Genomic DNA, 5,130 nt, shown 5'->3' on the forward strand with positions numbered 1-5,130 from the left:
GAACAGCGGGGCAGCCAGTGAAGTCTATGGGGAGGGGGCAGGTGTTAAGACCCTTGATCCCAATTTTTTGTCCTCTGATTCTTGTCCCAGTGAACCTTCATCTTCCTCACTTCTCTGGGCAGAGCACATGACAGTGTCCCAAAGCCTGTTTGAACAGAGAGATTCTCTGGTGCAGCGCTGACCTATTTCCCATTCCGCACTGACATTCAGTGCCCTTGATGCAATTAAAAGACTCCGCACCTGGGTTTGCACAGACCACGGACCTGGTTTTAGCTCAGATGCTCAGCACAAGAAGCTGGATGGTGTGTGAGCCACCAGAGAAAGGAATTTCCACCGCAATAAAAAACAGGACCAAATCCTGCTCTGCCATCCTCTTGTCTCCCGCTGCAGAGCGGAGAGCAGAATTTAACCCCCTGCTACTCCACTTGTTCCCCCCCCTCCCCCCCCCCCCAAGTACCTGTAGCTTGAAGCTGGTTCTCTCTCTCGGAAACCAGGTGCTTTAAGTTTTGCTGTTCAAACCTCCACAGCCCCCTTGGGAATATTCTTTACAGCCAGCCAGAGAATCCCATGATCTAGGAGGGCAGGGAATTGGTCTGTCTCATTCACACGAAAAACGTTCCTAGAAAAGGTGACTTTTCTTAACGTGCTGATCAGAATCCCAGAACCAGGAGCCGTCCTCTGGGGGAGTGCGGCGGGGGGGGGGGGGGGGGGGGGGGGGGTGGCGGAACAAAAGGAGGGTGAGAGACATTCCCCATTGGGGGGGGGGGGGGGGCTTTTAGATTTAAAAAAATCTACGCTTAAATGTTGGACGTGAACTTGGCAGGAGCCAGGGGCAGCTGGAGCGGCTGCCTGTCGCTGAACTGTCTGGCAGGGTAAGTGGTAAATTCTCAGACTGCAGCTGAAGGGTTGCACCCCGTGATTCCTGTGCTGGCAGGAGGGACAGCTCCGCTCTCCCTCTGCAGCAAGCTGCCTAGCCCTCCCAGGAGCCAGGCAGCTCTCGCGCTGACCCCGAATACAGAGCAGCCGGACACACGTTAACCAGAGTTGTCTGGTGATGAGAGCAGGGCACGGGGCAGTGGGATGCGGCGGTTCTGTCCTTAGCTTAACTCTGCCCCAGGCGTGTATGGTGGTCTTGGGCAAGCCACGGTGCCACTCTGTGCCTCGGTTTCCCCAGCTGCGAAATGGGTGTAATCACAGCAACCTGCCTCCTAGGGCGGGGTGAGGCTTACCGTGTGTCCAGCCCTCGGCTGAAAGGCGCCGCCAACGTGCAAACGAGTAGCCATGTTTAAAGCCTGTGGCGTGAACGTCGGAGCTGCTCGTGTTGTGCACACACACCTGGGGGCTCCAGCATGGGAGGGGCCCAGCTGGGAGGGGGGAGGTTGAGAGGAAAGCAGCCACTGCAGGGACTCGGCTCTGCGTGGAGACAGCCGGGCAGCAGCGTCCCTGCGGGCTCTGCCTCACAAGCCCCCTGAGAGGCTCAGCCAGCCTGCCTGTGGGGGCGGGCACTGCACAGACACCCCAGCCGGGTCCCTGCCCCACAGCGCTTGCAACCGGAGCTGTCACCCCCCGAGCCAGGACGCAACCAAGCTTTCCTCACCCCAGGGCTCTTTCTTTACAGGCGCTCTGAGTGTGCCACTCCTGACCCGTCCACCGCTCGTAAGGAAATCCTGAGACCCACTCCAGAGACACAGGGCCCCTTCCCCTGGCGGTCGCTACGTTGATGTAAACAGTTACCTGCATTTGGCCCATCGACCCTGCACAGCTGGGCAGAGGGCAGGTCGAAAAGGCAAGGCTTGGCCTGTTGTTAACACAGCGACAGCCGGGCTCTGAGCGGCTGAACGGGACGAGGTCGGGCACTGGGCAGCCATCGGGATGCGGCTACATCTTGGGATTGCAGGGGGAGAGCTCCAGGCAGAGCCCGTCTCCATCACATTAGCCAGGACGATGCCGATTGTAGAGAGATCTCGGTGCACGTGCTCACAGGCCTGGGCGTGCAGCACCCTGCAGGTCACAAGGGCGTCGGGCGGGCTGGACTGGTAACGAGTGCCAGTCGGGCACCTCTCCACTGCAGGGAGCTGGTCAGCTTCCCCCTGACAGCGTCCCCGGCGCTCTCTTCCCGGGCCCAGAGCAAAGTCTGCGTCCTGCCGGCCGGGGTGGTGCAGGAGAATCCGTTGTGCAGACAGCCAGGTCCCCGGGCGGGCGCTGGTATCCAGGTCCAGCCACACAGGACCCCGCTGTTGGGCACAACCAGGCTGCACCGCTGCCCACAGACCCAGCGGCTGCGTACGGACCTGGACGGCTGCTTCTCTGCTGGGTTCGTGTGGGGGAGGAGGGAGCACAGGGTACATGGCAGGTCTCCATCAGACACCCCCTGATGTTGACTGGGGTGATTCAGCACAGGCCCCTTGGGCACCTCCCTGGAAGCAGGGTCAGTGGACCTTGGGAAGACACTGTGGTGTCTCCACCCCCAAAGAAGAAACACATGTGGGTTAGGCTTACGGATCAAAGAATACACCTCAAACATTTACTGGGCTATAAAAAAGAAGGGGAGAGACCCTTGTCGTTGGCCATCACTTGGGGGATTCCAGGGCCCAGAGCTCTTGAAATCACACAACGTTGGGCCCTTCGGCCAAGGGGGTTGAGGTCCCTGGGGACAGAAACCTGCTCGGGCAAAGATTGTGACTTGCTGAAGTTTTAGTCGTAAAAAGGAATTTCTACTTTTCTTTGCTTGTCTCCCTCCTGTCTTCACGGGTATCATGCAACTCTAGGTCTCTTTGTTTAATACACTGTAAACCAAGTCAATGCTGTGATTGAAATAAGCGTGTGGGGCAAACCCCAGTTAAACTAATGAGCTGCAGTAAGTTGACCCTTTAAAGGAGCAACAAACTTAACTTGTGTGTGTTCAGGGAGAGGGCTGGACGTTGCAGGCAGATGGGCTGGGGAAATTCAGGACCGGGAGGGCGTCGGGATCATTCTGCAAAAAGTAACAGGCGGTGGAAGCCAGGGTGTGAGCTGCATGCTTGGCGGCAGGGCTGTGAGACACAGCAGCTCTGCAGTGAAGGTACCAGAGTGGCAGGGCAGGCGGTGTCATGGCTCTTCACTGGTCTGGGTTGAACCCCAAAATGTCTGTCTCTCTCACACACCTCATCTTCCCTGTGCACTGTGCTCAGAGGAGTGTCACAGTCCAAGAGGAACGGCTACACCAAAGCAGAGCGTTCAGACTGGGGGTCCGGGCGACTGAACCAGTCACAGCTGAGACACCCGATCCCCTCTGAGCAGGGCTTAGCTGAGACCCCCCAGGAGAGGGTCCCTGTGGGCGGGGTTAACGGAAGGGCCCAGGAAGTGGGGGGGACACTAGCAATGTTATCCTGGGTCTTCCTCGCTCCCCCACAGGCCTGGCCCGCCCCTCACCACACCTGAAAATGGTGTCCCAGCTGCCAGAGAGCGGTTCCAGGATGAGGCCGATGGTGTCACTGAAGTGCCGCGTCTCCACGGGGAGCTCCTGCTCCAGGCACCCAACAAGCTTCGCGCCAGTGAAGACTGAAGTGACCTCGGTATTTCCGGCAGGAGCTGCCACTCCGAGCGGAGAGGGGGCACCGGACAAGGGGTCCAGCAGGTATGTTATTGGGAAGCATTCCCATGGCGTGTGCCAGACCCACACAGCACATCTCCCCCCCCGGCCATGCACACAGCTCAGCTACACAGGGAGACAGAGATCAAACCCAGAGGTACAAGGAGCACCCGCCCACTGAAGATCATAGGTGCATTTCAGTGGGCTTCTGCTCAGGCCTTAGGTGACCCTAAATATTCTGCCCATCAGGCTCTCGCCAGCTGGCAGCAGGCCTCCTCTGGAGAGGGCAACGCCGGGGTCCCTGGAGCCAGGAAGACCATAGTTCTAATCCCAGCTCGGATGCTAACTGACCACGTGGCCTTGGGCAAGTTACTTCCCCTTATACCCTCGCAAGCCGACTCGACCCAGTCAGGAGCCGACTACAGGCGCTGGGTGTAGGCTGGGTCAGAAAACAACCCATGCCTCTCATCACCACCTCCTGCCTGGCGCGGCTGCAGCTTGCCCCACTCCTGCTGGCCACTGCCACCTCCCTTTGCTGCGTGCTGAGGAGTTGCAACGTCTCTCGCTTCGCCACATGCTCAGTGCAGCGAGGTGGCGGCCGCAGGAACGGGCAGGGGTGCGCCAGAGACGGATCCCGGGCATGGGGAGTGGGAAGTCCCCAGCACAGGTGGTGCAGACTCAGGTTCCGGCTGGGTCTGAAAACGACTCAACCCACTCAGGGTCAGGTGGGCTTGGGCTAGGCTTGAAAATGAGGCTAGAGCAGCTCTCTACTTTGCTTCCCTGTGCCTCAGTTTCCCCCCCTCAATAAAATGGAGATAATGCTACAGCAGGGACAGCTCACGTGAGTCCAAAAGAGCCTGTCTTGGAGCTTGATCCGCTGATGGGGATGGAAAGATTCCCACGAACTTAACAGGTGCTGGACCGTGCCCTTCTTGTGAGCGCACGCAGTGACCAAGTCTGTGCCAGTGAAGATCAGAGGGCACTCATTTCCTAGGCACAGCAGACATGCTTAGGCTGCGAGCTCCTTGGGGCAGAGACTATTAGCCTGCGAGCGCTCTGGGACAGGAACTGTCTTCTTGTTCTGGGGTTGTAGCGTGACAGGCTCCTGGGCCTGGCCTGTGGGCCCCTGGAAACTCCCCCAGTACAGATCACTCAGTAACAATACCCGCAGATACAGAGCGGGTTAATGAAAGTTTGCAAAGCACCTGGGGCATGGTAGGTGCTTGATAGGGTTGTAAAGGGCCCCGTCCCCCTACTTCACGCTGTGTTGTATTTACAGAGAACATTCAAAAGCAGCTGGCAAATATTATGCTCCAGAGCGGAGCCAGGCATCATCTCGAGCTTCCTCTCTATTATCTCCTCACTCTGTCTTTCACTTAGCTCACTGGGCCACCCCCCTGGGGGGGAGAGCTGCGTGTGGGGATGGGATATGGCCAGGTAATTAGCAGGCTCAGAATGCCCTGGCATTTCAGGCACAGCTGGGTCCTGCGCGCTAGCAGCTGCATCTGGGGAGGAGCGATCACGCTGGACAGTGCACTGCTACCGTGGGAATCAGGGTG

General features: G+C 58.5%; 1 protein-coding gene across 3 annotated transcripts in view; it reads right to left on the reverse strand.

Annotated features, from left to right (window-relative positions):
• Positions 1-4,989, reverse strand: part of STK36 (serine/threonine kinase 36) — a 37,558-nt gene extending 32,569 nt beyond the window's left edge. Inside the window, exons 1-2 of one of the 3 annotated variants that reach the window (XM_037912699.2) lie at positions 1,735-4,989; positions 458-572 (exon numbers count right to left, since the gene is read on the reverse strand). The gene's annotated coding sequence lies outside the window, so the exon portion shown is untranslated. Of the gene's footprint in view, positions 1-457; positions 673-1,734 lie in introns of those variants that run through there. The other 2 variants (XM_037912698.2, XM_043525402.1) reach the window with 2 other exon arrangements.
• Between the last annotated feature and the right edge of the window lie 141 nt (positions 4,990-5,130).

This window comes from Chelonia mydas, chromosome 11 (genome assembly GCF_015237465.2).
Source record: "Chelonia mydas isolate rCheMyd1 chromosome 11, rCheMyd1.pri.v2, whole genome shotgun sequence".
Classification (NCBI taxonomy): domain Eukaryota; kingdom Metazoa; phylum Chordata; order Testudines; family Cheloniidae; genus Chelonia; species Chelonia mydas.